Here is a 24497-nt window from a genome sequence, read left to right as displayed (position 1 = left end):
GCGGGAGCCCTTTTGGGGACAGTCACCAAAGAGGGACAAATGTAAGCTCCGTGCTCCCTCCGGGAAGGGTCTTGTGGCCGACAGAGCCACTAGCCATTGGAAACAGCCCTCTGTCCTCAGAAAAGTTGCTGCAGGAGAGTCTGTGAGACCCAGAAGCCACAAGAGCACCCTCTCGTTTTACATTCCTGCCTGCGTGTGAGAGACTGACATTGACTTTCCTGTCTGTGCTCAGAGGCTTTGGTTTAGCCTGTGAGCCTGGGAAGGAGGCTCAGCAGGGGGCCAAGAAGGCTGGCCTCTGGGAAGAAGCAGGCTTGCAATCAAATCCCCGCTCTGACACTTGCTGACTGTGTGGCCTTGGGCAAGTCGCTGTCTCCTTGACCTTGTTTCTGCATCTGTAAACTGGGGGTGACCATAGTATACCCCTCAGGGATTCGATGTGGGATTTGAGTGTGCTAATCTATCTCACCACCTCAGGTGTCTGCAGAGGCCAGAAAGGACTTGGAAATGAGGGAGATGAGCCAGGAGCAGGGCAGCAGGGACTGGGGACAGACAACTAAAATCCCAAGATTTGGGTGTCGTATGTTTGGTTTTGCACAAGAGTCCGTGGGTCGCCTTTGGCACCGTGGGGCTTCGCTGACCTGACGGGATAGATTTGGTTAGCAGGGGAGTGTGGTAGAAAGAAACGTGGCCCCAGTGCTGCCAGTTTTTCTCAAACGTTCGAGAGAAACAGGAAATCAGCTGCATTTTTCAATGCTGGCCATTAAACGACATTTTATAAACAATGCACCGGGACGCAGACAAAATCCTGCATCAGCTGTGTGACCTCGAGAAAGTCTCTTAACCACTCTGAGCTTCTGTGCCTTCCGTGAATAATGACGGTAAGAATACACCCAGCTCCTGATCTTAGCCATTTACAGAGATTACTCTGTTCAAACGTTCCCTCCGCGTGATGAGCCACGGATTGCTTTTAACCCTCAGTTTACGGGTGAGGAAACGGGGGCACAGGGAAGCCAAGGAGCTTGCCCAGAATCCCACGACCAGACAGGACTGTTGTGAGGCTTCAGAATGAAATAGTGCGTGTAAACAGTTAGTGGCTATTAGCTGCATTTATTTGCATTGTCAGTATCACTACTGTTATTGATAATAGAAATGGCTCACGGTCAGGTCTCACGTTTAATTGGATGACCGAAGCAAGCCGCTAGACTTCAATCTGCCAGGCAAAGACAGAGGCCAGCTCTAAATTATGCAGTATATATATTTGCAGGTTGCTCTTGACCATCTTAACATGGTTTTTTTTGTTTTGTTTTTTGTTTTTTGGGGTTTTTTGTTCGTTTTTTTTACACACAGGCACCAGGCTACCCTGCCAATGGGTTTCCTGGGACGATAATTAGATTTAGACCCCTGGTGCAGTGGATAGATTTTCATCTCAGGGTGACCAAGCCAATCCTGACCTGTAATTTACAGCTTGAGTTGTTCTGAAATCAATATGGATTTGCTCTTCGCCGAGTGGGCTGTAAAACATGGGTGACGGGCGGCCCCGAAAAGCAGTTGACATGGGAGCAGAGAGCTTGCTGGGGCCTGGAGAGAGAGGCCAGGCTACTTGAAAGGCAAGGCGGAGGGGGCGAGACACCGACCTCGGTCCCAACAGGCTGGGGTCAGAGCCGCCCAGCCTTCCCGCTGGGGTTCGCACGGGACCCGGTCTTGCTGAGAGAGTAGATCGGATCGGCAGCGAGGTGTGGTAGGAGGAGAACCAGTTTTGGAGTTGGGTAGAACTGGGTTTGTGAGCCAACCGTGCAGTTTTTCTGCCTGTGGTACTCCGGGGGGATTGGGCTCCATTCCCCGACACTCAGTTTTCTCATCTGTAAAATGGGCAACTACGTGAGCCTATTGCAGGGATAAAGACGAGATGAGCCAGAGTTAGCAAGGCCCGTGCTTTACTGCCCCGTGAGTCTATCAAGCGCAAGAGTCTGTGGAGTCAGGAGGACCTAGGGGTGGAATCCTGCCCTTTTCCCCTTTACGCCCAGCAGCCTCAGGTAAGTCCCTCCACCACCCTGAGCCCCATTTTCCCTATTCGGGGCTAATCATCAAAGCCCCTACCTACGGTGGCCGTGATCGTTACATGAGCTAACGCACACGAGATGAATTAGCCCCGTGCACAGAACACAGCGAGGGCTTAGTGAGAGGAAGGCGCTATCTTTTGCCAGGCTGGTTCTTGGCTACCTCACGCCGGGCACAGACGAGGCTCTCCGAGAACACTGGCTCCGTGGCGGGGTGGATTCGTGTCTTCTCCAGGAAATAGAGAGCATCCTCCAACTGGTCACGTGAGGAGAGTTTAACGTAAAAAATTAATGACGCCGAAAACATTCAAAGAACAAAAGAGTCATTAGAACGACGCACACATGCACTCTTTGCAAACGTGTGGATGAGGCATCAGACAGGCATCGTGGCGAGAGCCGAGCGGCAGGGCTATGCCAGTAGCATACCACCCTCTCCACCCGTTTAGCAAGCGTTTAATAATTATCCATTAAAAAATTTTTTTGACGTGTACTTATTTTTGAGAGACAGAAATAGAGTATGAGTAGGGGAGGGGCAGAGAGAGAGGGAGACACAGATCTGAAGGAGGCTCCAGGCTCTGAGCCATCAGCACAGAGCCCGACACAGGGCTTGAACCCACGAACCATGAGATCATGACCTGAGCCGAAGTAGGACGCTTCACTGACTGAGCCACCCAGGCGTCCCCAGAGTTACCCATTATATGCCAGGGCTTGTGATGGGGGCCTGGGACACATGTGACCAAGACATGGTTCCTCTTCCTAAGAATGTCTAGATCCGGGGCGCCTGGGTGGCTCGGTCGGTTAAGCGTCCGACTTCGGCTCAGGTCATGATCTCACGGTCCGTGAGTTCGAGCCCCGCGTCGGGCTCTGTGCTGACAGCTCAGAGCCTGGAGCCTGCTTCAGATTCTGTGTCTCCCTCTCTCTCTGCCCCTCCCCTATTCACGCTCTGTCTCTCTCTGTCTCAAAAATAAATAAACGTTAAAAAAAAAAGAGAACGTCTAGATCCAGTGGGCAAGATATAGACTCTTAAATTTAAAAAGATACAATAAACCTCAAACGTTTTTTTTTTTTACAGATAACCAATTTATTTATTTTTTAAGTTTATTTATTTTGAGAGAGAGAGAGAGAGAGAGAGAGCTCATGCACAAGTTGCAGGGGTGGGGGGGCAGAGAGAAGGGGAGACAGAATCCCAAGCAGACCCCACGCCATCAACACAGATCCCGATGCGGGGCTCGAACTCGTGAACTGTGAGATCATGGCCTGAAGCAAGATCAAGAGGTGGACGCCTTGGGGCTCCTGGGTGGCTCAGTCGGTTGAGCGTTCGACTTCGGCTCAGGTCATGATCTCACGGTCCGTGAGTTCGAGCCCCGCGTCGGGCTCTGTGCTGACGGCTCGGAGCCTGGAGCCTGTTTCAGATTCTGTGTCTCCCTCTCTCTCTCTGACCCTCCCCCGTTCATGCTCTGTCTCTCTCTGTCTCAAAAATAAATAAACGTTAAAAAAAAATAAAAAAAGAAAGAGGTGGACGCCTAACGGACGGTGCCATCGGGCGCCCCAAAACTCAACCAGTTTTTAATAAGATATGACAAACAGGAAGTAACATCCTGTGCTGGTTATGCACGTGGGCCTTGAAGCCATCTCAACGTGGCCTTGATGGGGGCCCTTGCCCGTGCTAGGCGAAGGTCCCTGTGCCAGTCACAGCACCATGCCAAACCTCAGTTTCCGCATCTGCTAAGTGGGAATGATGGTTGCATGTATTTCAGGGGATCACGGTGAACACTCAACACGGTAATGTAAGTAAGTCAACGTGCTGTGAGGGGGCCGCGTGGCAAGGAACTCGGATGCCCTCCAGGAACTGAGAGTGGCCCCAGCTGACAACCAGCAAGACAATGGGAACCAAGAACTGATCCTGCCGACGGCCGACTGTGTGGACTTGGAAGGGGACCCTGAACGCCAGCAAGGGGCTCGCTGACACCTTAGGTGCAGCGGCTGGGGCTCTGAAGCTGTGCCTGGACCAGCGACTCGTGGAAACCACAAGATGTTAATCGTGTGTTACTTTAAGCTGCTAAATTTGAAGTCGTTCGTTTTGATCACGAAGACATTGCGTAACACCAAGGCGCTAAGACGTGATGGTCGCTAAGACATTAGGTAACTGGCCCAGGTCTACACAGCTCCTCAGGGATAAGAGCCGAGATTCAGAACAAGAGGGAACCACCACACTGATTGAAACCCCACCAGCCAGAGGGGTTAAAATGCAAAAGATTTTCTGATTAGCACTCGGCTGACTGGAAAATTCAATTCATCAGAATCTCTAATTCCTGGGCCTTGTGATGAGTCGGGGATTTTCTGGATTAGAAATCGAGTTTTCTGGGATGCCCGGGTGGCTCATTCGGTTGAGCGGCAGCCTCTTGATTCCTGGTCAGGTCATGATCTCGGGGTGGTGAGATCGAGCCCCGCACTGGGCTCTGCCCTCAGTACAGAGCTTGCTTGGGAGTCTCTGTCCCTCTCTCCCTGGCCCTTCCCCACTCACGCTCTCTCTCTCTCAAAATAAATAAATAAACTTAAAAAAAAAAAAAAAGAAATCAAATTTTCCATGGCGATCGGGACCAATACCGCGGATGCCCAGCGGAAGGGCAGCGACCCCAGAGCCGAGAGAAGGAGGTTCCACGTCACGCGTTACACAGAGGTCTCATTCAGAATAGCCACCTGTTTTCATTTTGAAAATGCAGTGGGGTTGCTAACCTAGCCGCAGCCACCTGACCCTGCGCCTCTTCTGTGCCCCTCCCCACTGGGCCCCAGGGGCTGAAAAAGTGATGTCTTGGGACGTAGGACTTCTTCCTTTTGCAGACAGAGCACGACTCCAACGAGAGGAGATGAATGTCCACCAACCAAACAGCCACCCCCACTCCCAGTGTAACACTAGCGGCTCCCAGTCATCCAGCCCAGAGCCCCACGCGGGGCTCGAACCCACGGACCGCGAGATCGTGACCTGAGCCGAAGTCGGACGCCTAACGGACCGAGCCCCCCCCAGGTGCCCCGCGAGACAAACAGATTGACCTAGGTTCAGCCAGCCATTCAATGGCAGAGCTTGGACATTAAATGTGATGCAGACTGTCCCCGAAGTCTGTGCTTTGGCTCATTCTGTTGGACGCTCTGAAGTAGGATCCAGCACACCGTGGGTGCACACGTGCTGTTGTTGAGGGCTGACTGTACCCGGGCTGAGCCCCCGCCGCAGGTGACAGACTCGCCGTGAGTCTGAGGAACCTCGGCTTCAGCACCCCTCCGGTGTGGTCCAGACTCACGTGTTTCCACAGTTCCGGCTCCATCCATTCCTTAGGTGAGATTCACAATGACAAATACCCAGTGGGGAAGCAGACAAAGTCCCTGCTCTTGGGGAACTTGAATTCTAACATAAAGGTAATCCTGATAAAAAGAAAAGCCGGAAATCAAGTAGTTTTTTAAAGATACGTGTCGGGGCGCCTGGGTGGCTCAGTCGGTTGAGCGTTCGACTTCAGCTCAGGTCACGATCTCGCGGTCTGTGAGTTCGAGCCCCGCGTCGGGCTCTGTGCTGACGGCTCGGAGGCTGGAGCCTGCTTCAGATTCTGTGTCTCCCTCTCTCTGTTCCTCCCCCACTTGCTCTCTCTCTCTCTCTCTCTCTCAAAAATAAATAAAGATTAAAAAAAATTAAAGAGGGGCGCCTGGGTGGCGCAGTCGGTTAAGCGTCCGACTTCAGCCAGGTCACGATCTCGCGGTCCGTGAGTTCGAGCCCCGCGTCAGGCTCTGGGCTGATGGCTCGGAGCCTGGAGCCTGTTTCCGATTCTGTGTCTCCCTCTCTCTCTGCCCCTCCCCCGTTCATGCTCTGTCTCTCTCTGTCCCAAAAATAAATAAACGTTGAAAATAAAAAAAATTAAAGAAAAGAAAAGATACTGAGATATGAAGGAGCTACAGGGGGATCTTCATAGGGAAACCAGAGAAGAGACCTATCTCAGGAGCTCAGCTCGCTGAGACGAGAATGGAGAGAGGGAGGGAGCCAGGCTGGGACTTGGAGGAAGAGTGCTCCAGGCCCATGAAAGAGCAGGCGCAAAGGCCCTGGGGTGGGAATGAGCGAGGCCCACACAAGGAAGAGAACGGATGCAGTTAGGAGGCTGACACACAGTACACACGGTGAAACACAGGGGGCGCTGGTGTGGCATGAGGTCAGAGAAGGTCATCAGGGGTTTTAGGATAAAAGGAACTTGGACTTCGTCCTGAGGCCACAGAGAGCCAGGAAGAGGAGAAGCAGGATCCAAGTTGCACAGACATTCCAATGTCCCTGACTGCCATGGGGAGGTTGGAAGAGACAGCTCTAAGAACGGGGGCAGGGAGAACAGGTTGGAGGCCCAGCAGTGGTCCTAGCCCGGCCACCCTGAGGGACTTCTTGCTTTGTCCCACTCCAGAGGCACTGGGATCCTGACCCTCAATTCACTAAGCTCTTTCTTGCCTCCAGGTTTCTCACAAGGCACTCCCTCACCTCACTCAAAAATGAAAGAGACAATCCCCGTTAGCTCCTTTCTCTAACCACCTCCCCAGCTCTTTCTTTACACCGGCTTCCCTCCCCTCACGTCTGTTCACCTGGGAAGCGTTCTCTGACCCCACGTCTAAGTAAACGCCCGTGGCATCTAGCTCTTTCCGTTGGAGCTACAGATTGCTCGGAGCTAGTGAAGGCTACTCACCCCTTCCCCTCCGAGAGCCTATGAAGGCAGGAAATACATCATTGTGCCCCCCACAGGAAGCACATAGAAGGCCCTCAGCAAAGTTGGGGCGCCTGGGTGGCTCATCAGGTTGAGCGACTGACTCTTGGTTTCGCCTCAGGTCATGATGTCACAGTTTTGTGAGTTCGAGCTCCGTGTTGGGCTCTATGCTGACAGGGCGGAGCCTGCTTGGGATTCTCTCTCTCCCTCTCTCTCTCTGCCCCTCCCCCACTTGCGCGCGCGTGCGCGCGCTCTCTCTCTCTCTCTCTCTCTCTCTCAAAATAAATAAGCTTAAAAAAAATCTCAGCAAAAAGTTAGTTGATGTAGTCATATTTTGTTGCAGCTAGTGGCAATTTGAGATTTATGCTGCTGACCCCAAATGCTTTTTAAACAATTAAGTAGGGTCAGTCTTTCAAACGAATGTGTTTGTAGAGCAATAACCGTGATTGGTAGCATGCCTCGTATGTGCTGGGGACAGCGCTAAGCGCGTGAACTCCACTCACTCACCTAATTATCTCCATAACTATAGGAAGTGGGAGCGCTCACCCCCACTTCTCAGATGGGAAACTGAGGATGGAAATGGTTAAGAAACTAGCCCAAGAACACCTCGTGACCGGGTAATGGAGTCTAGTGGCTATGCGATTTGAGTCCACGTCTGTTTGGGTACAGAGCTCATCATCTTTTGACCTCTGATTCCTGAAAATAGATACAATCATTCCTTCAGCAAGTATTTACCAAGTAGCAGCTTTGCAGGTGGAGGAGGGTGCGCTGTGTATTAGCCAGGGCTCCTGCCTTCTAGGAGATTAGCATCTAGTAGGAGAGACGAGACCCGGAGGGACGGGTCAGGGCAGCGCTGATAACCTGGGATCCACATGAACCAGTTCCGAGAAGCACTGAGATCAAAAGAACAATTTAACAACCCCAGGAATACTAGCAAAATGACTCACATTCACTTATTGTAATTCTCCAACGCTGTGAACTCATAGTGCACCGCAAAATGTCTTAAAACTCCTTTTCCAGCCCAGCGTCACCCCAAACTACCTTCTACACTCTTGACTGATACACTTTTTTCCCTTCTGCCTTAGGATTCCTTATCACCAAAGCTACAAACAGCAGACAAAACCCGAACCAGCACCTTTGACAGGCTGCGAAGGCCATGTTCTCCCAGAGACACGTTTCAGTGCAGACGCATGCATGCACAGGCACACACACGCACACACACACGCACAGGCACACACGCACACACACACTGGTTTCACTGGTTTGCCTATCATTTCACAGGGTCCGCAGACCTCCGGAATCTTACCCGCTGTTTCCGAGTGAGGATCCCCACCGCTGGTCACCTGAAAAGGCTTCAGCGCCTTAGCATTCACCAAAGGAAAAGAGCCTCTGCTCCTTCCGAGTGCATGAGAAAGCTTCAGAAATGTGTGCAAAAACAGGTGCACTCCCAACCAAATAACCCGCCCCTTGCTGCTTCAGAAGCTTGTCTTTCTCCACAGTCTCCAGCCTGAAGTGGCTTTTGTTCCCGGGGAGCAGGAAACTCTGTGATTAGGAGAGGAGATGACAATGGCCTTAGCTGCCCTCCAGAGCTGGAGCTAACTCTCTCCTTTTTGGTCTGAGTTTGGGTTCTCCATACCCAGGGTGGTTTTAATGCAACTGCGTATTATGGTTCCGGAGACCAGCGATTCTCAGCCGCTGCACCTCCTCGCCGCTGGATGGCCATCATCGCCAGGGATGTTGGAAAACAACCTGAACTCTTGGTGAAATATCACAGTTGGGAAATGATTGGCTTCGAAAATAAATTGGAGAACACTCAAGTTTCTCTCTAGCATGATGCTGCTTTCAATGCCCTCTTTTCAGATGTGTTTTCCTGAAAACACATGGTGGGGGATGGGTGGGAATGGGCAGTGGGTGCCGTCTGGGGGAATTCTGAATAATCCTAGGATACCCGCACAACTCAGTCTTACCCTTCATGATTCCTGATTTTTTTTTTTTTAATGTTTAGAAAGGCCTTCGTTAACCCCAAGGGTTTTTTTTGGTCACTATTTTCACTCCTTCCAGAATAATGCTTCCAAACCCCAGTAATTTGAATGTCACTTTCAAGATTTTTGTCCTATCCCTTATTATTCTTTTATCTAATATTTATTCCAATAGGCAACCTTCTGTAGTCTTACAATAATAATCATAAAATCGTGGGGTTAATGTGTTTGTTATTTCCCCTCAAGACGCATTAAAACGAGGGCACAACTTTAAAAATAAAAATCACTTGGGGCGCCTGAGTGGCTCAGTCAGTTAAGCGGCTGACTTCGGCTCAGGTCACAATATCACCGTTGGGGAGTTTGAGGCCCGCATGGGGCTTTGTGCTGACAGCTCAGAGCCGGGAGCCTGCTTCGGATTCTGTGTCTCCCTCTCTCTCTGCTTCTCCCCTTCTCGTTCTCTGTCTTTCCCTCTCTCTCAAAATAAATAAACATTAAGAAAAATTTTTAAATAAAAATAAAAATAAAAATCACTATCCAGGTACAATGAAAAATCATTCCCTATATTCCCCTCACCCAGTGGTACGGTTACCACATTTTTTAATGTTTATTTTACTTTTGAGAGAGAGAGAGAGAGGTACCATGCGCGGGGGAGGGGCAGGGAGCGAGGGAGACAGAGGATCTGAAGCAGGCTGTGCATGGACAGCACAGAGCCCGATGTGGGGCTCAAACCCACGAACCATGAGATCAGGACCTGAGCTGCAGTCAGATGCTTAGCCAGCTGAGCCCTCCAGGTGCCCCTGTTCGCCACATTTTGAGGACACACTGTTCTAATAAGTAAGTGCCTTCAGGAGTTGAAAGAAATTACCTTTGATCCATTGATTCGTTTGTGAATTCCATTTCATCTTTTAAAATCATCTGTTGCAAAAAAATCTGTCAGTTTCTCACTACGTAGCAGGCACTGACCTGAGCACGTGCACACTCATGGTGGTTGCCATTGCTGTTCCCGTTTCACAGATGGAGAAAAAGAGGCTCAGAGAGGTCTGAGGGTCTTGCCCAAAGTCACACAGCCTGTGCCTTCCAGGGTGGACAGAACCAGGTTCCTGTCTTCCTGTCTAACAGTCCGCCTCTAAACAGCCAAACCACAGCGCGGACATTTGTTTGTGAAATATGTCGCTGTGTTCCGGCAGTCTAGAATATTTCCAAGAGTTTCTCAAAATCCAGCAGAATAAATATCAGATTTTTTATTGCCCACCACATAATAGGAATAGAACTTATTACTGTCGGAGCGCCAGACTTTCGGAAACCTCCATAAATCTGGCGCTCCAATTGACTCCATATGCGTTTCAGCAAAACCCGGCCCGCGCAGGGGAGCAGTGGATGTAATTGTAATATGGAGTGGGGCTTTTGGATTAATCACATTCTGAATATTAACTGTGCATTATGCTGATTTCCTTGTAAATATATTCAGAAGCCCCAGCGTGTGTACCTGACTCAGGCTTATACAATCAGAATAGCAAATGTCCTGAATGTGGGGCTGGAAACAGTCCCATCTGCAGTGCGTGAAGCTGAGTTTCATTTCCCCAGAGAGAAAGAATATTTCCGCCCTCTCCAGGAGGCCTCAAAACACAATGTATGGTTTTCCGACACCAGGGAAGGAGCCGTGTTTGTTTTCAACTGCCTGGTTCAGAATGGATGTTGCCAAAAACAAGAACGCATTTTTTTTTTTTTCCCGCAGCGAATTCTTGGAGGATATTTCTGGCCCTAGAACTTCTTTACGAATAAGTCCTTCTGTATGAGTGTCTTTACTAAGTGGGTGGTGGCGGCAGAGGAGAGAATAGGATGGGGAACAGTGTGACGAAGGACTGAGGTTTAGAAGAAAATCCTGGGGGCACCTGGGTGGCTCAGTCGGTTAAGCCTCTGACCTCGGACCAGGTCATGTTCTCGTGGTTTGTGAGTTCGAGTACTGCATCGGGCTCTGTGCTGACGGTGTGGAGCCTGGAGCCTGCTTTGGATTCTGTGTCTCCGGCTCTTTCTGCCCCTCCCCCACTCACATGCTATCTGTCTCTCTCTCAAAAGTAAAAAAAAAAGTATTAAAAAAATTAAAAAGAAAAAAGGAAAATCCTGGATCACAGTTCTGCTAAGCACACCGCTGGGGTAAACTTGAGGCATGAGAACAGACAGCACCCCCTGGAAGTCACACAATTCATTCACAAAGAAAGGCGTGTTACTTGTACAATTTCATCCCGCACTCACGGCAATTGTGAGAGGTAGGTGTTATGATTCCCACTTTGCAGATGTAAAAACTGAGATCTGAACAGTCTTGCTTTGAGGAAATGTGAGTAAAACAGCTGTGGGCGAGGGGCCTGGAGATGGGCACAAAGCTAAAGGGGCACCGAAATACTCAGCAATCAAGAACAATAATATTTTAATGCCGTAATTTATAATTACTGCAAAAAAGCTACGATGAGCAAAATATCAACATTTTAAATAAAGACAGGATTAGTAACCGTGCTTTGCTGAGCCTTCTGGAGCCTGAGACAAAAGGATGTATCAGTAATACTGACTCATCTTTAGCTCGATTAACTGAGTTGGGGTTTTCTTTTTGGTGTGTGTGTGTATTTTCTTTTTGTTTATTTGTTTGTTTTTGGCCTCTCCTTGAATTTTGTGGCTCACTGGCCTCAACCTAGTTCCAACCCATCATGGGAGCCAGAATTATCTCCCTAAATCACACGTGTGCCCATGTCAGGCCTCTGATCCCATCCTTCGGAGGAGGGTTCCATATTACCTACTGGAAAGAATCCAGATGGCCAAGCCTGCCTTGGAGAAGCTTCTGGAATAGAGGGAGCACTGTGGCTCTGGGATTTACATGCATCAAATGATTAATAACCTTTGGGATAACAACACAGGTTCTGGACTTCGGTGGCCTGTGTTGGGATCCTCTTCTATCATTCACTGGCAATGTGACCTTAGATGATGAAATAAAAGTCCCAGGATCGCGGTTTTCTCACCTAAAAATAGGGAGGGTGGCCATGCCTGTCTCACAGAGTTGTTAAGAAAATTCAAAAGTAAGAAACAAGAATCATTAAAAAATAGCATCATTTATGGAGTACCAATTTCCCCAGCATCTGGCAAATATGGTAAGTGCTCCATCAATTCATTCAACTAATATTTAGTAAGCATCTACTATGTGCCAGGTACATAGTGCTAGATCTTTCGAGCCTCAGTAAGTGCTAGTTATTGCTCTTGCTGTTCTAGCAACAGCCCACGAGGCAGGTACCACTGTTTTCATGCTCCTTCTATAGGCAAGGAAACTGAGGCTCAGAGAGATGAAATTATACCCCCGAGATGAGCCACCGGTTAAATTGAAGAGCCAGGATTGGACCCCATTTAGGTCTGGCTCCAAAGTCCGCTGAGTTCTCAGTGAAGTCCGTTAGAGGCGTTTCTGAGTGTGTTTGTCTCTGCCTTGGGACTGGGAGCTTCCAGAAGGTCTGCCCTGTGGGCAAAGGCCCAGCCTCTTGTGTCTGCAAGGCCCAGCGGAAAGGGCTTTGTTTACAGCCGGTGCTCAACAAATGGCCCACAAAGTAAACTGAGTCTTGTCTTGCAGCCTTCTCGAGTATGCGTTGTGGTTTGTGCCCTAGGATTTACCCCCATGATGGAGAATGTATGTGCTTCTTCTCCGAACTCCTGGTTCTTTGCAAGAAAAGAGAAGCCGGCTGGGACGGTGGCGGTGGTGGTGTCCACAATGAAACTTGTCTTTTGCCCCCACGTGCCTGCTCCTTCTCGAGGCTCCTGTCCCAGTGGACGTAGCACAGTCCTTGGTTCACACGAGACAGCGGGCATCACGCTTTCCTTCCTCCTCCTCTCTTGTCCCCTGGCGGTCACTCAGCTGCCACGTGCTGGGGATCCCACCCCTTACGTCTTTTCCCATCGGCCACTTCTCTCCTTTCCTCCACCACCTCAGGCCAAGCTGCCTCCAGTTTTTGCTTGGATGCCTGAAACCACCTCACCCCTGCTCTGTACCTGCTTCCGGCCTGGCCCCCATTCCATTCCACTCCCCACTGGGCAATCAGAACCGCTTTTTCAATCACAGATCTGACCCAGTCTCTCCTCTGCCTCAAACCCTGCAAAGACTCAGTTTGCCATAAGTTGGTCTCTGAAGCGGGGCATCCGCAAACTGGGGGCGATGGATGCTGATTCTTCCGGCTGAGGGAAGAAGGCATAAGAACCACTTTTGTTTTGCATAAGAAGGTATAAGAACTCCTACTGTTTATTTTCTACTGTATCTGTTTGGAAGCTCTATTTTGAGTCACGTTTCATGATGTAACAATTTCTTAGTTCAATTTCCCTGGAAGCAGAGCTTGAGGCAAGGATTTGGATGCATGGGACTTCTTCAGGGAGTGCACTTAGGAGGAACCTATGAGAGAGTAAGGGAAGCAAGATGGAGTCGAAGGAAAACGCTACCCAAAGGTGTGGTCTCAGCTCTGGAGTCGAGCTTCAGCTTGATCCAACTGGGAGCTCTAGAAGGTGAATTGCACCACAGGGTGTTGACCTTCTGTGTACCTCTATCAGCCGCCTGACCCTACAGTGATGGGCAATGTCCACTTCCAAACGAGGCAGCTGCTGTTGGCCAAGGACAACCTTTTAGAGGAGAGAGCAGCTCTTCTGTGATGGGCATTCCACATGGAAAAGGGAGGGGATCAGGCACCGAGAGTGTTGACTGTATGTACAGGGTGTGGTAAGAAGGTATTAGACTCTCTGTTAGTATCTACCTTCCACCTCTTTCTTTTACATTTTCTCCATATTTTATAATAGACACCTCACCACCGTATATGTAACGTGTTAGTACAAGACCATGGGTGCAGTTTAACAACAACTAGATCAGTGATTAGGATAAACGCTCATCTGTTTTTGTTTTTGTTTTTTTTTTTGACTCCCTAGGGTTTATAGATGAACTTGAATCTATGTCTAGCCACATGGGTAGAATCAAGTCATACAGAGAAGCCAGGGCCCAGATAGGCAAGAATGCACCTCAAGCAGCGGGAATGTGGACATTAGAGGGCTCCAGGCTTCTTTATTTTGGAATCCAGCATTTGAACGCTTTGGCCCAGTCTCTTCTGGTCATTTCATCACTCACTGGGAACGTGGGAAGGGAATGACTGCACCGAGGGGAGCCCTTGCAGTGGTTTTCAGAGGCTCTAATAATTCTGACATCTTTTTACCTTTTCTTGTGCCTCAACCCTTAACGGACCCTTCAGATGCTGTGAAATCCACAATCTATCTCATCCTTGGCCTAGAACGGCAGCCAGCGTGGAAAGTCTCATGGGAACCAACCGTGTGAAGGCAACCCGCTTTGAAACCACAGGGATTCCTGCCTTATGCCCACCTGGGCCCTGCATGCAAATTACTCTGATCTGAGCTTCTGGGCTGGTGCTGGGAGGTCTAAATTCAGCTCCCACCTGGAATACAGTCCAGTGAAGAAGGAAGGACTCGGAAGTCAGATGCAGTGGGGACCCAACCTCACCTTGGCCAACTACCAAACCTTACAGCTCTGTGCCCCTGGGCAGCTTACATAATTTGTCTGAAGTCAAGGTGTTGGTTTTTTTTTTTTTAAGTTTATTTTGTTTATTTTTAGAGAGACAGAGACAGCATGAGTGGGGGAGGGGGTGGACAGAGAGAGTGGGAGAGCGAAAAGCCCAAGCGGGCTTTGCGCTTCTGGCACAGAACCTGATGCGGGGCTTGAACTCAAGAAACCGTGAGATCAGCACCTGAGCTGAAACCAAGAGTCAGAGACTTAACGGACTGAGCCACCCAGGCATCCCTGAAGTCAAGGTCTTTACAACATCTAGGTCAGTTTCCCAGAGCCAAACCCAGGACAGACAAACCACAGGACTGTGCTCAGTAAGACGTGTGTATCTATATGCATATGTGCATATATAAAATGTGGGTGTACACATACATATATATCTTCTAATTTAATAATCTCAAAAGCCCTGTTAGCTGGGCACATTGTCTTAATTTTATAGATGAGGGACCCGAAGCTCAGAGAGGTTGAGTCACTTATTATAGCCACTACGTGATGGAGCTGGGATTCGAACCAGGCAACTTACCTCTCGCCCTTCATTGCCTCCCAGATCCTCCCTTACTTAAGTTATTAGCACCCAGCTGCAGACTCCGAACACTTTCGAGACGGTGACGGCTTCGTTCGCAGGCGCTTGGAACTCATAATCAGAAAGCAGACGTCATCTTTATTAAATCCCACGTGGTAGCCAGTTGGGTGTAGAAACAGCACAAATCTCATGGTTTGAATGTCTTCTTTATCCCGGTTGGTGCCTACCCTAAATTAAAATCCCCCGAAGGTACCGCTGTCTTAATTAACAGTTTGCCTGGTTAACACGGTAAACATTCTCCTTGTTGTGGAGCGGATCGTGCCAATTAAAGGCACAGATGATGCTGAGCAGGAGGGCAGGGTGTGCGCGCCTGCTGAGAAGCCCAGCCTTTTCTGGCCAGCTGCGGTCCCCACATCCCTGCTGGGGGTTCACTGAGACCCAGGGCTCTGGAACCACAGCCATTTCTACCCAGGATGCAGCTGCCATGCGCCATCGGCTACCCGTGCAGGTTGGGGGCGTGGGTTTGGAGCCATTGAGACATGCCTGTGTGTCTGGCCCCCTCCCTGTGTCCGTTTCCTCAGCAGTACCTGCCTCATGGGGTGCTACGGAACTTGCTTCATGAGCAGAGGTGAAGCCTGAATGAAGAGACGCGCACACAGGTACTCAGCACGGGGCTTGGCACTCAAGAGTGGAAGCCCTTCTCCCCTCCCCCTCCATCTGCGCTAGTGGATATTTTTTGACACCCTTTTGGCCAGTGAGCATCATTACAATGTTCTTCCTCAGTGGGGGCATTTTCCCTTGAGAGTCCTGCTTACTCAAAGACTGAAAAATTCACTTGCGAGCATGTGACTCAACCCTGGGACTCAGTCTTGGAAGATTGGGATTGTTTTTGTCCTTGTAAATTTCCTATGCAAGAATCACATGGGGGGGCACCTGGGTGGCTCAGTCCGTTGAGTGTGAAACTCTTGGTTTCAGCTCAGGTCATGATCTCACAGTGGAGTTCATGACCTCAAGCCCCGCCTCCAGCTGCAGGCTGAGAGCACAGAGCCCGCTTGGGATTCTCTCTCTCCCCTCTCTCTGCCTCTTCCCTGCTGATGCGCTCTCTCTCTCTCTCTCTCTCACTGTTTCAAAATAAATAAACTTTAAAAAAAGAATAATATACATATAGAAAATCACACACAGCGTAATTATGCCCCTTATTAAATATTTACAAACCAACTATTTTCCTGTATCCAGGCATAAAACACAAAATAGAATGTTGCCAGCTCCCCTGGAGACCCTGCTGAGCCCCCTTCCCCTTATTATTCCCCAGGGGTATCTGCTGTCCACACCTCTAAAAGCACAGGCTAGTTTTGCTCATGTTTGAACTTCGGAAAAATGGAATCAGGCAAAGTTGTATCTAGAGAGACATTCATGGAGTTTCTATGAAAGGGATTAATGGAAATATAAGTGGGGTGGAATATAGATAGAATCGAATGAAATTATATAAAGAAAACATAAACTGTGTCTGTCTTCTTTCATTCAACACTTTGTGGGCTTCATCCGTGTTGTCGCATGTAGTTGTAAGTCATTCAATCTTATTCCAGTGTAGTGCTTCGCTGTGTGACAATTCATTCACTCAACTGTTTAGGGACATTTGGATTGTTTCTGCTTCTGTGAACATGCTTACACATCTTTGTTGGTGACCAGACGTGTGCATTTCCTTTGAGTAGAATTGCTGAGTCGTGGCGTATGTGTGCGATTGGCCTTGCTAGATACGGTGAAATCAACTTACGAAGGTTTATATCAAGTTACACTGCCACCAATAATATATGAGAGTTTTCGATTGCTCAGATGCTTGGTGTTGTCTGTCTTTTTAATTTAATTATTTTTATTTTTTGTTTTTAATTTTATTTTTTATTTTTTAAAATTTGCATCCAAATTAGTTAGCATATAGTGCCACAATGATTTCAGGAGTAGATTCCTTGGTGCCCCTTACCCATTTAGCCCATTCCCCCTCCTACAACCCCTCCAGCAACCCTCAGTTTGTTTTCCATATTTCTGAGTCTTTTCTGTTTTGTCCCCCTCCCCGTTTTTATATTATTTTTGTTTCCCTTCCCTTATGTTCATCTGTTTTGTCTCTTAAAGTCCTCAAATGAGTGAAGTCATATGATATTTGTCTTTCTCTGACTAATTTCGCTTAGCATAATACCCTCCAGTTCCATCCACGTAGTTGCAAATGGCAAGATTTCATTCTTTTTGACTGCCAAGTAATACTCCATCGTGTATATATACCACATCTTTATCCATTCATCCATCGATGGACACTTGGGCTCTTTCCATACTTTGGCTATTGTCAATAGAGCTGCTATAAACATGGGGGTGCATGTGTCCCTTTGAAACAGCACACCTGTATCCTGTGGATAAATACCTAGTAGTGCAATTGCTAGGGTAGTTCTATTTTTAGTTTTTTGAGGAACCTCCATACTGTTTTCCAGAGTGGCTGCACCAGCTTGCATTCCCACCAACAATGCAAAAGAGATCCTCTTTCTCTGCATCCTCGCCAACATCTGTCGTTGCCTGAGTTGTTAATGTTAGCCATTCTGACAGGTGTCAGGTGATAGCTCATTGTGGTTTTGATTTGTATTTCCCTGATGATGAGTGATGTTGAGCATTTTTTCACGTGTTGGTTGGCCACCTGGATGTCTTCTTTGGAGAAGTGTCTATTTACGTCTTTTGCCCATTTCTTCACTGCATTGTTTGTTTTTTGGGTGTTGAGTTTGATAAGTTCTTTACAGATTTTGGATACTAACCCTTTATCTGATATGTCGTTTGCAAATATCTTCTCCCATTCTGTCGGTTGCCTTTTAGTTTTGCTGATTGTTTCCTTCAATGTGCAGAAGCCTTTTGTTTTGATGAGGTCCCAGTAGTTCATTTTTGTTTTTGTTTCCCTTGCCTCCGGAGACGTGTTGAGTAAGAAGTTGCTGTGGCTAAGGTCAAAGAGGTTTTTGCCTCCTTTCTCCTTGAGGATTTTGATGGCTTCCTGTCTTACATTGAGGTCTTTCACCCATTTTGAGTTTGTTTTTGTGTATGGTGTAAGAAAGTGGTCCATGTTCATTCTTCTGCATGTCGCTGTCCAGTTTTCCCAGCACCACCTGCTGAAGAGACTGTCTTTATTCCATTGGATATTCTTTCCTGCTTTGTCAAAGATTAGTTGGCCATACGTTTGTGGGTCCATTTCTGGATTCTCTATTCTGTTCCATTGATCGGAGTGTCTGTTCTTGTGCCAGTACCATACTGTTTTGATGATTACAGCTTTGTAGTATAGTTTGAAGTCTGGGATTGTGATGCCTCCTGTTTTGGTTTTCTTTTTCAAGATTGCTTTGGCTATTTGGGGTCTTTTCTGGTTCTGTACAAATTTTAGGATTATTTGTTCTAGCTCTGTGAAGAATGCTGGTGTTATTTTGATAGGGATTGCATTGAATATGTAGATTGCTTTGTGTAGTAGTGACATTTTAACAATATTTGTTCTTCCTATCCAGGAGCATGGAATCTTTTTCCATTTTTTTGTGTCTTCTTCAATTTATTTCATAAGCTTACTATAGTTTTCAGTGTATAGATTTTTCACCTCTTTGGTTAGATTTATTCCTAGGCATTTTATGGGTTTTGGTGCAACTGTAAATGGGATCGATTCCTTGATTTCTGTTTCTGTTGCTTCATTGTTGGTGTATAGGAATGCAACCGATAACTGTGCATTGATTTTATATCCTGCAACTTTGCTGAATTCGTGAATCAATTCTAGCAGTTTTTTGGTGGACTCTTTTGGGTTTTCCATATAGAGTATCATGTCATCTGTGAAAAGTGAAAGTTTGACCTCCTACCGGCCAATTTGGATGCCTTTTATTTCTTTGTGTTGTCTGATTGAAGAGGCTAAGATTTCCAATACTATGTTGAATAACAGTGGTGAGAGTGGATATCCCTGTCTTGTTCTTGACCTTAGGGGAAAGCTCTCAGTTTTTCCCCATTGAGGATGATAGTAGCATTGAGTCATTCATATATGGCTTTTATGATCTCGAGGTATGCTCCTTCTATCCCTACTTTCTTGAGAGTTTTTATCAAGAAAGGATTCTGTATCTTGTCAAATGCTTTCTCTGCTTGTATTGAGAAGATCATATGATTCTTGTCCTTTCTTTTATTGATGTGATGAATCATGTTAATTGTTTTGTGGATATTGAACCAGCCCTGCATCTCAGGTATAAATCCCACTTGGTCATGGTGAATAATTTTTTTTAATGTATTGTTGGATCCGATTGGCTAGTATCTCGTTGAGGATTTTTGCATCTATGTTCATCGGGGAAATTGGTCTATGGTTCTCCTTTTTAGTGGGGTCTCTGGTTTTGGAATCAAGGTAATGCTTCATAGGCTTCATAGAAAGAGTTTGGAAGTTTTCCTTCCATTTCTATTTTTTGGAACAGCTTCAAGAGAATAGGTGTTAACTCTTCCTTAAATGTTTGGTAGAATTCCCCTGGAAAGCCATTTGGCCCTGGACTCTTGTTTTTTGGCAGGTTTTTGATTACTAATTCGATTTCCTTACTGGTTATGGGTCTGTTCAAATTTTCTATTTCTTCCTGTTTCAGTTTTGGTAGTGTATATATTTCTAGGAATTTGTCCATTTCTTCCAGATTGCCCATTTTATTGGCATATAATTGCTCATAATATTCTCTTATTATTGTTTTTATTTCTGCGGTGTTGGTTGTGATCTCTCCTCTGTCATTCTTGATTTTATTTATTTGGGTCCTTTCCTTTTTCTTTTTGACCAAACTGGCTAGGGGTTTATCAATTTTGTTAATTCTTTCAAAGAACCAGCTCCTAATTTCATTGATGTGTTCTACTGTTTTTTTAATTCGATAGAATTAATTTCTGCTCTAATCTTTATTATTTCCTGTCTTCTGCTGGTTTTGGGTTTTATTTGCTGTCCGTTTTCCAGCTCCTAAAGGTGTAAGGTTAGGTTGTGTATCTGAGATCTTTCTTCCTTCTTTAGGAAGGCCTGGATTGCTATATACTTTCCTCTTATGACCGCCTTTGCTGCGTCCCAGAGATTTTGGGTTGTGGTGTTATCATTTTCATTGGCTTCCATATACTTTTTAATTTCCTCTTTAACTTCTTGGTTAGCCCATTCATTCTTCAGTCTCCAAGTATTTGTTACGTTTCCAAATTTTTTCTTGTGGTTGATTTCGAGTTGCATAGCATTGTGGTCTGAAAATATGCATGGTATGATCTCGATCTTTTTGTACTTACTTAGGGATGATTTGTGTCCCAGTATATGGTCTATTCTGGAGAACGTTCCGTGTGCACTGGAGAAGAATGTATATTCTGCTGCTTTAGGATGAAATGTTCTGAATATATCTGTTAAGTCAATCTGGTCCAGTGTGTCAATCAGAGCCATTGATTCCTTGTTGATTTTTTGATTAGATGTCCATTGTTGTGAGTGGGGTGTTGAAGTCTCCTACTATTATGGTATTACTATTGATGAGTTTCTTTATGTTTGTGATTAATTGACTTATATATTTGGGTGCTCTCACATTTGGTGCATAAATGTTTACAATTGTTAGGTCTTCTTGGTGGATAGAGCCCTTGATTATGATATAATGCCCTTCTGCATCTCTTGATACAGTCTTTATTTTAAAGTCTAGATTGTCTGATATAAGTATGGCTACTCCGGCTTTCATTTGTTGACCATTAGCATGATAGATGGTTCTCCATCCCCTTATTTTCAATCGGTCTCTTGTAAACAGCATATGGATGGATTTTGTTTTCTTATCCATTCTGTTACCCTATGTCTTTTGATTGGAGCATTGAATCCATTGATGTTTAGAGTGAGTACTGAAAGATGAATTAATTGCCATTATGCTGCTTGTAGAGTTGGAGTTTCTGGTGGTGTTCTCTGGTCCTTTCTAATCTTTCTTGCTTTTGGTATTTCTTTCTTTCTATATATAGAAATAAATAATTTTTTTTTCATCTTTTCTCCCCTCAGAAAGTCCCCCTTAAAATTTCTTGCAGGGCTGGTTTAGTGGTCACAAACTCCTTTAATGTTTGTTTGTCTGGGAAACTTTTTATCTCTCCTTCTATTTTGAATGAAAGCCTTGCTGGATAAAGAATTCTTGGCTGCATATTTTTCTGATTCAGCACACTGAATATATCCCATCACTCCTTTCTGGCCTGCCAAGTTTCTGTGGATAGGTCTGCTGCAAACCTGATCTGTCTTCCCTTGTAGGTTAGGGACTTTTTTTCCCTTGCTGCTTTCATGATTCTCTCCCTGCCTGAGTATTTTGTGAATTTGACTATGATATGCCTTGTTGATAGTCGGTTTTTGTTGAATCTAATGGGGGTCCTCTGTGCTTCCTGGATTTTGATGTCTGTGTCTTTCCCAGGCTAGGAAAGTTTTCCGCTATGATTTGCTCACATAACCCTTCTACCCCTATTTCTCTCTCTTCCTCTTCTGGGACCCCTATGATTCTGATGTTCATCCTTTTTAATGAGTCGCTGATTTCTCTAATTCTCAAATCGTGCTCTTTTGCCTTAATCTCCCTCTTTTTTTTCTGCTTCATTATTCTCTATAAGTTTGTCCTCTATATCGCTGATTCTCTGTTCTGCCTCATCCATCCTTGCTGCTGCGGCATCCATACGTGATTGCAGCTCAGTTATAGCATTTTAAATTTCATTCTGACTAGTTTTTACTTCTTTTATCTCTGCAGAAAGGGATTCTAATCTATTTTCGACTCCAGCTAGTATTCTTATTATCGTGATTCTAAATTCTGGTTCAGACATCTTGCTTGTATCTGTGTTGGTTAAGTCCCTGGCTGTCGTTTCTTTGTGCTCTTTTTTTGGGATGCATTCCTTCCTTTTATCTTTTATCATTTTGAAGGGAGAAAAGGAATTAATGAGGTAGAAAAATTAAAATTAAAAAAATATTAAAATTTAAAAAGTATTAAAATTAAAAAATTAAACACACACACACACACACACACAAATAGAATAAATGATGTTAGATCCTAGGTGTGTTTTGGTCTGGGTGTTGAAAGTGGTTTGACAGATTAGAGAAAAAAAGGGGGGAAAGAAAAAAAGGAAATCGTTTGAGAATTTGAAAAAAATGAATACACTGAAGTAGACTAAAATGAGATGATGGGAGTAAAATAGAATTTGAAAAAATTTACACAAAGGTAAAGAATATATTAGAAAAAAAATTAAAGAAAAATATTTTTAATAAAAATTAAAAATAAAAATGAATTTTTTTCTCTTTCTGTATTCAAGAAAAAGAAAAGAAACAAAAAAGAGGAAAAAGAGGAAAAAAAGAAATCGTTTGAAAATTTGAAAAAGTGAATACACTGTAGTAGACTAAAATAAAATGATGGAAGTAAAATAGAATTTGAGGGGCGCCTGGGTGGCGCAGTCGGTTAAGCGTCCGACTTCAGCCAGGTCACGATCTCGCGGTCCGTGAGTTCGAGCCCCGCGTCAGGCTCTGGGCTGATGGCTCAGAGCCTGGAGCCTGTTTCCGATTCTGTGTCTCCCTCTCTCTGCCCCTCCCCCGTTCATGCTCTGTCTCTCTCTATCCCAAAAATAAATAAACTTTGAAAAAAAAAAAAATTAAAATAGAATTTGAAAAAATTTACGTAGAAGCAAAAATATAGTAAAAAATAAAAATATTTTTAATAGAAATTGAAAGTAAAAGTGAAGTTTTTCTTTCTGCATTCAAGAAACAGAAAAGAACCAAAAAAGAGAAAAAAAAGAGAAAGAAAAAGGAGATCGTTTGAAAATTTGAAAATTTTCTACTGAAGTAGACTAAAGTAAAATAGAATTTGAAAAAATTTACACAAAAGTAAAAAATAGAGTAAAAAAATTAAAGAAAAATATTTTTAATAAAAATTGAAAATAAAAATGAATTTTTTCTCTTTCTGTATTCAAGAAAAAGAAGTGAAAGGGGAAAAAAAATTGAATAGGTGGACCTGCTAACAGATTGAAATAGGACTGAAGTTACTTCCTTTTCCCATAGAAGTCAGACTATGAAGTGCTTTATAGTCCATAAACTAAGTAGGTGGTGAGACTTGTGTTCTTAAAGAGTGAAGTTGGCTCAGTTGGGTGGGGCTCAGTGTAACGGCTCCGTTCTCCACTAGATGGCGCTGCTAGCCTACCGGGGTGGAGTGTTTGGCGTTCGTAGGTGCGTATGCGCATGCGCGGGAGCGGTGACAATGGCGTCACCCAGCTACCCGGTCTCTAGGATCGGAACTCTGTTCTCCCCCATCAGCAATCGGGCACCCGTCCTCTGTCTTCAGCTTTTGTCCACTCCCCGCTTTTTCACTGTCCGTGACCAGGCCCCAGGGAGTACCTCTCTCCCGAGTTTTGTCTCCTATGCGACTGTTTTCCCTGGCCCCCTACTTGTGAAGGACTGCGGCTTTGACCTGTTCCACCCCTCTGTGGGAGGGTCTCACCGAGCAGTGGCTGAATGAGCAATGGCCGAATGTCGGCTGCACCCAGGAACGCCTGCTGGAGCCTGCTGCTGCCGGTGCCTCGAGACTGCAGCCAGGTGCCAGCCTGCCCCAGAAAAAGTTCACGAGATAGTGTAGCAGCAGTGTTTTGGGATTATGGAGAATCACAACACACATCTGGCACCAGGATTCCCCCTTAATGACCTTGTTCCAGCACCAGCAAATGTGGCCATTCTCTGGGATCTGCTGGAACCAGGTGGCTTCAACAGTCTCTACCAAATGTCCTTCCAGCAGTGGAACCAGCAGCTTTTCACCGAGTGGCCCGAGAACCTCCCGGACCCCACTCTGTTCCTGGGGATTCGCCCTTCCCACCAGAGCACTACCAGGTATCGAGCTGCGGAGTTGCAGCCTTTGCATTCCCCTCGTTTATAGTCTTAATGGAGCTTTAACCCTCTCCTTTCTCCCTTTTTAGTTTAGTCCCTGCGGCTGTTTCCAATTTTCCACTTTCTCTCCAACTGCTTTTGGGGAGGGGTGCTTTTCCCGTATTCCGCCCCTGCCTCCCCCATCTCTGTCCTCTCTCCTCCAGCCCGCAAAAGCACCTCCCTTTCCACGGCTTCTCGCTCCCCAAGTTCACCTCTCTGTGCCGTGTACCTGCTGAATTCTGTGGTTCAGGTTGTGCAGATTGTTGTGTTAATCCTCCGATCAGTTTTCTAGGTGTGCAGGATGGTTTAGTGTTGGTCTGGCTGTATTTCATGGATGTGAGATACACAAAAAACTTCCATGCTATTCTGCCACCTTGACTCCTCCCTGTCTTTTTAATTTTAGCCTGTTATGGTAAGAGGGAGAGATATTACATTATAGTTTTGATTTGTATTTCCTTGGTGTCTAAGAACCTTTTCATGTATCTTTTGGCCAGTTGGATATCACCATTTGTGAACTTCCTGTTCATGACTTTTGCCCATTTTTCTTTGGGGTCATCTGTCTTTTCTCTAACTAAGTTGTAGAAATTACCCTTGAACAGTGCAGAGGTTAGGGGCACTGACTCCCTGCCCAATTGAAAATCTATGTATAACTTTTGACTTCCCCAAAGCTTAACTACTAATAGCTACTGTTGAGTGGAAGCCTTACCAATGACATAAAGAGTCGACTAACACATATTTTGTATGTT

This window comes from Lynx canadensis, chromosome D3 (genome assembly GCF_007474595.2).
Source record: "Lynx canadensis isolate LIC74 chromosome D3, mLynCan4.pri.v2, whole genome shotgun sequence".
NCBI lineage: Eukaryota > Metazoa > Chordata > Mammalia > Carnivora > Felidae > Lynx > Lynx canadensis.
Note: the sequence above shows the minus strand (reverse complement) of the source record.